The sequence below is a fragment of the Coregonus clupeaformis genome, chromosome 8, assembly GCF_020615455.1.
Source record: "Coregonus clupeaformis isolate EN_2021a chromosome 8, ASM2061545v1, whole genome shotgun sequence".
In the NCBI taxonomy this organism is placed as follows: Eukaryota; Metazoa; Chordata; class Actinopteri; order Salmoniformes; family Salmonidae; genus Coregonus; species Coregonus clupeaformis.
Window position 1 is genome coordinate 31,978,902 of NC_059199.1, and position 12,829 is coordinate 31,991,730.

A 12,829-nucleotide genomic window follows, 5' to 3' on the forward strand; every position below is an offset into this window, starting at 1 on the left:
TATGCACTCACTAACTGTAAGTCACTCTGGATAAGAGCGTCTGCTAAATGTAAAAAATGCAAAATGCAAATCTAGGATTCTCCCTCCTACACACGGCTGCAACACGACCTTAAGCTTGGTATCTAAAACACTATAGTATTTTCGGACCAAAACCTCTCACGGGATAACTGACACATCCTAACTTGACCTTGTCGGGCAATGACTCTGCATCAAAACTCAGCAGGACAGACAATGTCCTGTGGGTCTGCGTCGCACCAAACGGCGGGCGTCACAGACACCAGGAATCTTCCACCTCCATTATCACTCCTTTCAATGGCTTCCTGCTCCGGAGAGCAAAGCAAGTCACAGTTCTTGTCCCTAGTCACGTGGTCCGGAGCGGCTGCTCCCTCTGGACGGAAGAAACACAATAAATCATCACAAGTCATTTCGTGTTACTTTCACCGACTCAACAGTCCCCAACCTCTTCTCCACCCAACCTGATACCACATATGGATCAGCCAGAATACAAGGATCCATTCTCTCCTCAAATCTCACTCCCACTGGGCCAGAATCATGCTTGTCATCATCGGGACGAGGCTCGAACTCGGAAGTCCTCACCATAGGTACTTCATCCCCACTCTCGTCAGGTTCCATCTCTGAACTACTGGAGCACGTATCCCCCTTCCTCACCACACCGCTTCCCACTACACTCAGCTCCTTCTCGACGGTCATCACTACACCTGCCACCACATTTAATTCATCCTCAGTCTCGTCACATTCCATTTCCTTCTCTAGCGCTTCCAAATGTTCTGTGTGATCCTCCATTCCATATGTGACATATGTGAGATAAGCGTATGTTGCACGTCACTACTTCACAGGAGAAGCATTTGAACGTAAACATAAATGTTTTATTAAAATGCATTTTTTGGCAGAAATGCCTTCTGGAACATGTGAACTTTCATGTGCCTTAATAACAAACTTGTATGCCATCTGTAAATATGAATAAAAATGTTAAAATATGCGAGCCTAGTTGGTTTAGCCACGGGAAAAGACAGGAACTTTCCTGCTAGACATGATTGGCTGAGATAATGAATGGGCTAGACATGCCGAGAGATGAGTTTGGATTGGTCGGCCATCTAGCATGCTTCTGTCTATAACATGGACTGCTCAGTATGTGTAAATAATCCTTGCTACCGTGGCTTTTTTGAAAGATATAACGTTAGCCATGGAGAACTGTAAAAGTGTTGCTACTGCTCTCAACAACATTGCTGCCTTGAATTTAGCAGGTGCTATCGACAAAGATCAGTGGGAAAAAGTTGTGATGGACTACTTTCTGCACACGGTCAGTGTGAACCAGAGTGACTTGACACAACGTGGGCCAAACAAGCTGTACAAACAAAACGGAAACGACACAGGACGTCTTTCTTAATTAAAGGGGTTTCAGTCTGCCATGAAGCATTCATCCATGTGTACGGGTAAGAGTCTAACTACATTTTCAGATATTATACATTTCTAATTTTGTCAGAAAGTTGTTTTCATTGCAAGTTAAAGCATACTGTTAGCTAGCTAGCGAATGTTAGCTTGCTGGCTCGCTAGCTAACGTTACGTGTATTATCTGTGTAGTAATATTATTTGTATCTCAGAAATCCATTTGCATTGCTAGTTATAGCCTAATGTTAAATAGTTAGATAACATTGAACCTAGTTGGTTAGCTTTAGATACCTGCAGATTCATACTACAGCATTTAATGCATGGTGGCTAGCTATGACAATCCGTTTGATTGCTAGTACTGTATGGGTTGGGATTATGGTTCATTGTTTAGATAGCTACATGTCTAAACAAAGACTCCACTTCGCCAGATAATTACATGACCCATCAAGTTAGCCATGTGTGTTTGGGGATGATAACGGCCATCTATTGTATTTCATGAACATGTGTACATGTCTAGACAATAATGACACATCCACTTAGTTAGATGTGGCTAGGGGGTGGTTATAGCATTTATGTCACATGACCCATCAATTTAGACAAGTGTGTCTGGGTAAGCATCATCTAATCATTATAAAATATTTTACAAATATTTTTATCTGGACACTTTACATTTTTGAAATTGCTACTATACAAATATGCAAGTAAACATTTCACTGTACTGTTTACATCTTCTGTACCCTGTACATGTGATTTTATTTGATATAGTGCGTGTTTACCAGAGACGGTAATGTGAAGAACAACATGACCTGCACCAAAGTCAGATTAGGATATAGGTCAAGGACTAGACTAAGTGTATTTTTTCCTTATTGTAGGCTACTACTTTCACCACTTTTAGTCTTGAATTATTTGGTTGTTTACTACACTACCTTACTCACTCTGTTTAGCACATGGGCTCACATGTGAATTCTTAAAGAGATGGGTGGGGCTTAAGAGGGTGAGAACAATGCTGAATAGGTGTAGACAAAAAAGAGCTCTCCAATAAGTGTGCCAAAACATTCCAGGCCCATTTTCTCAAAAGAGGGGTTACAAGTTTATCAACTTTCAAAGCAGAATTAATGTCCTATTGTTCCTCAGCTGCAGGGTATGATATACCATTTTGTAGCTCGGAATCTCTACTTTTATCCAATGTAAAAAACACAATTTTAAATTCGGTCACATATTCACTCAATACTCAAATCGGAGGGCCTGTTGTCTGGACCTATGGCAGTCTCTATGGGGGTGCCACAGGGTTCAAATCTTGGGCCGACTCTTTTCTCTGTGTATATCAATGACGTAGCTCTTGCTGCTGGTGACTCTCAGATCCACCTCTACGCAGACGACACCATTTTGTGTACATCTGGCCCTTCATTGGACACTGTGTTAACAAACCTCCAAACGAGCTTCAATGCCATACAACACTCCTTCAGTAGCCTCCAACTGCTCTTAAACACTAGTAAAACTAAATGCACGCTCTTCAACCGAACGCTGCTTGCACCCGCCCACCCGACTAGAATCACTACTCTCGACGGGTCTGACCTAGAGTATGTGGACAACTACAAATACCTAGGTGTCTGGTTAGACTGTAAACTCTCCTTCCAGACTCACATTAAGAATCTCCAATCCAAAGTTAAATCTAGAATCGGTTTCCTATTTCGCAACAAAGCTTCCTTCACTCATGCTGCCAAACATGCCCTCGTAAAACTGACTATCCTACCGATCCTTGACTTCGGCGATGTCATTTACAAAATAGCCTCCAACACTCTACTCAGCAAATTGGATGTAGTCTATCACAGTGCCATCCGTTTTGTCTCCAAAGCCCCATATACTACCCACCACTGTGACCTGTACGCTCTTGTTGGCTGGTCCTCACTACATATTCGTCGCCAAACCCACTGGCTCCAGGCCATCTATAAATCACTGCTAGGCAAATCCCCGCCTTATCTTAGCTCATTGGTCACCATAGCAACACCCACCCGTAGTATGCGCTCCAGAAGGTATATCTCACTGGTCATCCCCAAAGCCAACACCTCCTTTGGCCGCCATTCCTTCCAGTTCTCTGCTGCCAATGACTGGAACAAATTGCAAAAATCTCTGAAGCTGGAGACACTAATCTCCCTCACTAACTTTAAGCATCAGTTGTCAGAGCACCTTACCGATCACTGTACCTGTACACAGCCCATCTGAAATTAGCCCGCCCAACTACCTCATCCCTATATTGTTATTTATTTTGCTCATTTGTACCCCAGTATCTCTATTTGCACATCATCTCTTGCACATCTATCATTCCAGTGTTAATACTAATTGTAATTATTTTGCACTATAGCCTATTTATTGCCTTACCGCTCAGGACCTCAGACTGGGGCAAAGGTTCACCTTCCAACAGGACAACCACCCTAAGCACACAGCCAAGACAACGCAGGAGTGGCTTCGGGACAAGTCTCTGAATGTCCTTGAGTGGCCCAGCCAGAGCCCGGACTTGAACCCGATTGAACATCTGTGGAGAGACCTGAAAATAGCTGTGCAGCGACGCTCCCCATCCAACCTGACGGAGCTTGAGAGGATCTGCAGAGAAGAATAGGAGGAACTACTTATGTAAATGTGATTTCAGTTTTTTATTTTAATACATTTGAAAAATTTATAAAAACCTGTTTTTGCTTTGTCATTATGTGGTATTGTGTGTAGATTGATGAGAGGAAAAAACGATTGAATCCATTTTAGAATAAGGCCGGAACGTAACAAAATGTGGAAAAAGTCAAGGGGTCTGAATACTTTCCGAATGCACTGTATGTTTGAATGGCACCATGTAGCTAATAGATGCTCCATCGTCGAATTCGTGTCGATGAGAGGAATCACTTGAAGCCATTGTGTCTGGTCAGTTCTTTCAGTTTTGCCCAAAGGATTGTTGTTAGTGTCCGCCTCCTTTTCAAAAAAGCACTGACGGCGGCCAGAGCATGAAGCACTGCCCAACACAAGTTTAGTCTTTCAGAGACTGGAAAAAAATGTGTCTGCTTGCATATTTAGCAATGAATCCGCTGATAGGGATATCGCTGAAAGACGTCCAATGGCTCTATCGAACAAGGACAACTACACCCACAAAAATATATGGTGCAACCAGTATAGCGTAGAGCCTTCGCGAAATGCCACAAAGCAGGACTACATTTTTAGATGTGATCCTCTGTAGCTCAGCTGGTAGAGCACGGCGCTTGTAACGCCAAGGTAGTGGGTTCGATCCCCGGGACCACCCATACACAAAAATGTATGCACGCATGACTGTAAGTCGCTTTGGATAAAAGCGTCTGCTAAATGGCATATTATTATTATTATTATTAGATCTCGACCCCCTCCCCATCAATACACCTGAGCCGTCATAGGGTGTATCATTCAGCCTACGAAGGCCTGACCTGCCTTCCTTCTGGGCAATTATGTGTGAAACACATCTCACTGTCCTAGAAATGACTCAGACATTATGAAAACAAGCCCAGATTCCCTTAGGGGAAAAATCCCCTGTAATTATATCATTTTTGGTTTGAGCCGTCGGCTTTGAACGGGGAAGCTGCCTCACGCCCGGGAAGTTCCAAAACGAATGCAATCAACTTTCACCCGCTGCATAACCCGCCTACCCGGGCCAGATTAATCAAATCCCCTCATTTGATTACAACCCTGAGTGGAAGAGGCGAAGCCGAAGATTTTTATAACTAAACCAAGATAGACCACAGCCTGTCGTTTCCAATGGGAACAAATGAGCCATAGTGGGCAAAACAAACAAGGAGTGGGGAAGTGCCAAGCACGAGCTAGAGAGATCCTATTGGTGCGTTCTAGCACCATCTGCATATTTCCGTTTGGGAACGCCTATTTTGTGAAGTGCGCGTGAACGCAATTCTTCTTTGCGCTCCTAAACAACGCCAAGCGGATATTTTACATTTATACAGCCAGTGAAATATCTGTCTCATTGTTCTACCTGTGGCGAAGCACTGCAGTGAGTGAGTGAGTAAGCAAAAGTGTGCTATGGTGATGACTGTCATTTTCTGAAATGTCTCTGCAACACAGTTGTACTCATATTTCACAATAGATCTTAGAAAGCTTATCTAGCTTGCTCTACTGACTTGCCAGTGTTTTTCTAGCTGTTGTTATGGTAGCTAACTTCGGACACTCTCTAGCGGTTGGAGGACAAAATCACCTCGAGCTCAACATTTAAATGGACCCTTCTAGCTAGCTGACCACCGATTTTCATTGCAATTTATGTAAGTTAAATTAGGTTTTGAGAGTTTTCAAAAAAGTAATATATAGACACATTTTGTGGGACAAGCTGTATATTGTAACATTCGACTGCATGACAGACCACACACATAATTTAATATTAAACTTTTTACCTCTGAAATATAGCTAACGGATTTTCTAATGTTGCTAGCTTAGTTGCTAAATGTTGATAGAACTGCTAAGTAAGCAAAAAGGAAAAATTTACAATTTTTAGATAAAACATATCACGAAAACAGCTGAATGTTGTCAAGGTTTACCTATCAAAATTGAAGCCCTCTGACAGGGGCATTTTGCACAATCTGCAAAAATTAATTTTGAACATTGAACCATGAACTTTTTGACACCTATCGCTGTTGGCTATGTTACAACAGCTACATAGAGGCATAATTTAGTCAAATGTTACAATGTATGCATCAATATTAAACTAACTGGGACACTAGTTTTCATTACAGATAACATCAAACAAAAAACGTGGGTACACTTTCAGTTATTGTGAAAACTTTCATCACCTTTCAATGCCTTAGCTTTGAAATGTACATACATATTCAGATTGAGTTATCTTTCTAAAATGTGTATAGTATGCCAAGTTATTTAGCTACATGTATTTCCCACCACAGCATGGAGAAAGTCAAGAGGAAGCAGTGGAGTGAGGTTGACATGTTCCATGCCATGGAGGACTGCGGGGCAGGGATGGCTATCTGCCAGGCTGACAAGGTTAGGCATCTTTTGTTTTTAGGAGATTACCACGTGTGTGAATTTTATTTGCTAGTAACAGTTTTATTTTCTTATCTACCAAGTGGCGCAGTGGTCTAGGGCACTGCATTGCAGTGCTAGCTGTGCCACTAGAGATCCTGGTTCGAATCCAGGCTCTGTCGCAGCTGGCTGCGACCGGGAGACCCATGGGCGGCGCACAATTGGTCCAGCGTCGTCCAAGGTAGGGGAGGGTTTGGCCGGCAGGGACGTAATAAACATGTATGCATTCACTAACTGTAAGTCGCTCTGGATAAGAGCGTCTGCTAAATTACTAAAATGTAAAAATGTAAAGGTGCATGGTGTACCTCGGCAGACCCTGGCTGAGCGGCCGGGTGACCCATGGTTGTTGCAGTGGACCACCTACATTGCTTGCACCAAAGGATAACAATTATCTGGTGCGGTACTGTATCTACTGCGCCAACCATGGGTTCCCCTTCACCAGACAGAGGCTGATGAAATACGCAGGTATGTGGTGTTCTATGTGTTTATGTATGTAGAATGCTGGGCTGACTGTTCTCAATGTGTGTGATGTAAATGTGTATGGTGATGTCAAAATAAACATTTTCATCCTGGATGGACAATTTTATATTCTATTCTATTGTGGGTTTCGGCACTCAGGGGAAACAATTCCACCATTTGGGAAGAGGTGGTAGGAAATGTTCAGGAGGAGGCACAAGAACCTGAGCAATGAGGAGGCCGGACACCATGGACAGGGGGAGAGCTGAGTGAGCCACACATCCAACGATGGACACCTTCTTCACTTCTTATGAGAAGCACTTGGAGGAGAGTGGGTTGAGGGAGAAACCCAAACAAATCTATAACTGCGATGAGTCTGTGTTTCTCTCCCCGGGGAGCAAAACACATGTACCAGCAGGCTCCAGGGACATCACAGTGCTGGCCTGCTTCAACGCAGCTGGGGAGGACGTCCCCCTGTTTATCATCTACCCCAAGTGTTTCCCCGGTGGCCACTACACACTGGGAGCCCCCCCCCCCCCCAAGCCTTGTATGGACGGTCAAACAGTGGGTACATTGACATTGACCTGTTCAGGAAGTGGTTTCAGGACTTCATTAAGGATGCAGTGAAGGAGCGCCTTTTCGATGGGCACAAGAGCCACATGGACCCGGAGGTGCTCGTGGCGGCACTAAGGGAAGGGGTTATACTTATTTGTCTTCAACCACACTGCACCCATGTCCTGCAGCCGCTGGACGTGGCATACTTTGGCCCTTTAAAGGCTGAGTTCTCCAAGGTAGTGGGAGACCAGAGTATTCCGCTACCGTACCAGCACTGCAAGGACATGTGGTGTGTGGTGGAAGGGTTTAAGAAATGTGGCCTCTTCCCTTTTGACCCTTCAGACATTGAGGGGTCCCGTTTTAATGCCGTCTCGGTCTCTACCGAGTCCCACCACCACCTCTTCTGGAACCAGCAGCACTGTGCCATCCACCAGCACCTCCTTCCCAGCGACCACAGCAGGACCCTCAGCCCCTGCTCCAGTCCCAGTCCCTGCTCCAGTCCCAGCCCCAGCTCTAGAAGAGCACCCCCTAATAGAGGGGGGGCTGATAGTGAAGGACCTGGGGCACATCCTTACTGTCCTGAAGTATCGGGTAGACCGATACAGAAGACTCCCTGTGGTCGCCACATGCCTCACTGGGGAGGAATACACGCGCCAGTGGCAGGAGAGGGGTGAGAATGAGAGGGCAGAGGCAGAGGAGAAAGAGCATCGGGCAGCCCTCAGAACACAGAGGGCACAGGAGAGGGCTGCCATGGATGAGACCATCGACGCCATCGCCTCTGCTGGACCCCCCCGCTGAAACCACTCCTGACAGCTGCATCACCACTGCCAGTGCCTCCCAGTGTGCAACACCTGTAGGAGCCGCCGAAGTCCCCAGCTGCAGAAGAAGGCCACGTGCCTACTCTCCCGGCCACACCATCGTCGGACCCTCAACCCCACCATTACAAACACCAGCTCCTCCAAGCCATCGTTGGCGGTTTCGTCCACCACCACCACGATGCACACCACCCCCCCTGTCTGTCACCACCAACGTGGCCTCCTCTGGACCAACTGCCTCTTCCGTCTCCCCTGGTCACACCACCATAGCAGCCTCGTCTGGTGTCCCTGCCCCCTGCAATTCGAATACAGCCACCTCCACAGGTAAACACATGTTGAATTACAAAACAAATTACTGTTTGTTATGTGTTTTATAAAACTGAAATGTTTAAACTTTTTTTTCTCTCTTTACATAGCTACAGTCCATAGCACCAGCCCTCAAGGCAAAAAGTTGAAAAGGGTTTTCATGAAACATGCTCTGTCTAACACTACTTTTTCTCTCAACTGCAGCACAGAAAGGAAGAAAAAAGCTCCACCAGCCACCTCTGTCACACCACCCATGGCACCACTCTCAGGTACTTCATAATCTGTTTGTTTTTCTCTCTCTCAGTTGTATCAGCTACTATTGTTGCTGTAGTATTTCTACATTTTGCAAAACCATGTTAATGAATTTGATTTGTTTTTATAATTTTTTTCAAATAAAAGAAGACACCACCTGCTATGCTCGCTGGGACTTTCATGTCATGGCAGAGAAAAGGGCTGAAGGATGATGACGTTTGCCTGAGGGATCCGGGTGTTTGAGTGTGAGAGAGAAAAGATTCGGTTGGAGAACCTCGTAAATGGCATCCCTTGAGAAAGCAAGAACGAGATGTATGTTAGGAGAAGTGCAGTATTATCATAAGGAGACGTATACTTGGAATACGGAGGAGGAATGGAGGGAAAAAGAGAGGCAGAGGTTGTCTAAGAGAGAGAGGGAGGAAGATTGTGAGCTTGAGTCGGTTAAAAATGGCGGGAAAAAAGGAGAAGGTTTGTTAAAGAAGAATGGTAGAAAATGTAAGCAGAGTGAGCTGAAGACAGGAGGAGAAATGTAAGTGAGTGAGGGTGAAGTGTGGTAGGCGTGGTGAAGTACTCGGAGCCCGAGGCTTGCACCGAGGTTCAGGATAAAGATGAGTCTGTGAGTGAAGTTTTTGGAAAAAGTGGACCCTTGCCTTTTGGCCGATCATTTTGTGGTTTCAGGGTGGGTGAAAAAAGCGTTGGGCATAGTGGAATCGGTGAGGGTAACCAGAAGTGGTCTAGTGATAATAGTTTGTGTTTCTGTTGGTCAGAGGGAGAAGGCGCTCTGAGTTAAACAAATAGGGGCAAGAAATGTGAATTGTTTCGCTCTCATGAAAAGGGCGCCATTGAATGGAGTGATTACTGGGGTAGCAGTAAATGTTGACCAACTGAAGGGGAAGATTCCCTGTGTTTGTGATGCTTGTCATTTGGTGCGACGCAAACAGGGTGGAGAGAGTGGGGAAACAGAAGAGTCATTGTCTGTTCTTTTGAGTTTTGAAGTTGAGTATTTGCCTGACAAAGTGAAGTTGGAATATATAAGTTATCCTGTTCGAGCTTATGTGCCGAATACATTACGATGTTACAGGTGTCAAACTTATGGGCATGTGGCAGCAGTGTGTAGGAGGGAGGTTCTAAGGTGTGAGAAGTGTGAAGAAGGGCATGAGACAAAGGAATGAGTAGCATTGGGGAAAGTAGTGGTATGTGCTAATTGTAGGGGTGCCCATGGGGCTGGGGATCAGAAATGTCCCATGCGAGACAGGCAGGTTGAGGTTTCCAGGGTAAGAGTAGTGAAGAAGTTGTCATATGCTGAGGCATTGAAGAAAGTAGAGGAAGATGGGTCAAGGGGGAGGAGTGGTGAGAGTAGTAGATATGTACCAGTACAGAGGGTTGGGCCAACAAGTGACATACACTACCATTCAAAATTTTGGGGTCACTTAGAAATGTCCTTGTTTTTGAAAGAAAAGCAAATTTTTTGAAATACAGTGTAGACATTGTTAATGTTGTAAATGGCTATTGTAGCTGGAAACTGCTGATTTTTAATGGAATATCTACATAGGCGTACAGAGGCCCATTACAGTGAGGGAAAAAAGTATTTGATCTCCTGCTGATTTTGTACGTTTGCCCACTGACAAAGAAATGATCAGTCTATAATTTTTTAATGGTAGGTTTATTTGAACAGTGAAAGACAGAAAAACAACAAAAAAATCCAGAAAAACGCATGTCAAAAATTTTATAAATTGATTAGCATTTTAATGAGGGAAATAAGTATTTGACCCCTCTGCAAAACATAACTTAGTACTTGGTGGCAAAACCCTTGTTGTCAATCACAGAGGTCAGACGTTTCTTGTAGTTGGCCACCAGGTTTGCACACATCTCAGGAGGGATTTTGTCCCACTCCTCTTTGCAGATCTTCTCCAAGTCATTAAGGTTTCGAGGCTGACGTTTGGAAACTCGAACCTTCAGCTCCATCCACAGATTTTCTATGGGATTAAGGTCTGAAGACTGGCTAGGCCACTCCAGGACCTAAATGTGCTTCTTCTTGAGCCACTCATTTGTTGCCTTGGCCTTGTGTTTTGGGTCATTGTCATGCTGGAATACCCATCCACGACCCATTTTCAATGCCCTGGCTGAGGGAAGGAGGTTCTCACACAAGATTTGACGGTACATGGCCCTGTCCATTGTCCCTTTTATGCGGTGAAGTTGTCCTGTCCCCTTAGCAGAAAAACACCCCCAAAGCATAATGTTTCCACCTCCATGTTTGACGGTGGGGATGGTGTTCTTACATTTACATTTTAGTCATTTAGCAGACGCTCTTATCCAGAACAACTTACAGGAGCAATTAGGGTTAAGTGCCTTGCTCAAGGGCACATCGACAGATTTTTCACCTAGTCGGTTCAGGGATTAGAACCAGCGACCTTTCGGTTACTGGTACAGCGCTCTTAACCACTAAGCTACCTGCCGCCTTGGGGTCATAGGCAGCATTCCTCCTCCTCCAAACACGGCGAGTTGAGTTGATGCCAAAGAGCTCAATTTTGGTCTCATCTGACCACAACACTTTCACCCAGTTCTCCTCTGAATCATTCAGATGTTCATTGGCAAACTTCAGACGGGCATGTATATGTGCTTTCTTGAGCAGGGGACCTTCTATGGCGCTGCAAGATTTCAGTCCTTTACGGCGTTGTGTGTTACCAATTGTTTTCTTGGTGACTATGGTCCCAGCTGCCTTGAGATCATTGACAAGATCCTCCCGTGTAGTTCTGGGCTGATTCCTCACCGTTCTCATGATCATTGCAACTCTACGAGGTGAAATCTTGCATGGAGCCCCAGGCCGAGGGAGATTGACAGTTATTTTGTGTTTCTTCCATTTGCGAATAATCGCACCAACTGTTGTCACCTCCTCACCAAGCTGCTTGGCGATGGACTTGTAGCCCATTCCAGCCTTGTGTAGGTCTACAATCTTGTCCCTGACATCCTTGGAGAGCTCTTTGGTCTTGGCCATGGTGGAGAGTTTGGAATCTGATTGCTTTTGTGAAGGGAGTAGTACACAGCGTTGTACGAGATCTTTAGTTTCTTGGCAATTTCTCGCATGGAATAGCCTTCATTTCTCAGAACAAGAATAGACTGACGAGTTTCAGAAGAAAGTTATTTGTTTCTGGACATTTTGATCCTGTAATCGAACCCACAATTGCTGATGCTCCAGATACTCAACTAGTCTCAAGAAGGCCAGTTTTATTGCTTCTTTAATCAGCACAACAGTTTTCAGCTGTGCTAACATAATTCCAAAAGGGTTTTCTAATGATCAGTTAGCCTTTTAAAATGATACACTTGGATTAGCAAACACAACGTGCCATTGGAACACAGGACTGATGTTTGCTGATAATGGGCCTCTGTACGCCTATATAGATATTCTATTAAAAATCAGCCGTTTCCAGCTACAATAGCCATTTACAACATTAACAATGTTTACACTTTATTTCTGATCAATTTGATGTTATTTTAATGGACACATTTTTTTTATTTTCTTTTGAAAACAAGGACATTTCAAAGTGACCCCAACATTTTTAACGGTAGTGTATGTTTCAGTAAGATTGGATTTTTAGCATTCATAGCAATGGTTATTAATTGTACTGCAGGGATGGAATGTACGTCGAAGACAATTGAGGTTGTTGTGGCAGCTGCAGAGAGGTATTTGGATGTGCGAGACTTGACATCAGAAGAGTTACAGGGTGTGTTAAGTGGTGATGTCCCATCCTTTCAGGTTGAGGGCATGAGGTAGTAATAAATAGATTAAAATAGTGGAGTAGGGTGGTGTTAATTATTATTACTTTTTTTTGGTGAGTGTAGTGTTAGATGGTAGGGTATTTCTTTATTTTATTTTTCAAGCAAAATATAAGGGAGTTGTACACCAGTCTTGTAGGTGGCGGTAATGCAAAATATTGGATGCCAACCAATGTTAAAAATCATTGAAGAAGAAGTACGCTCGCTGTGGG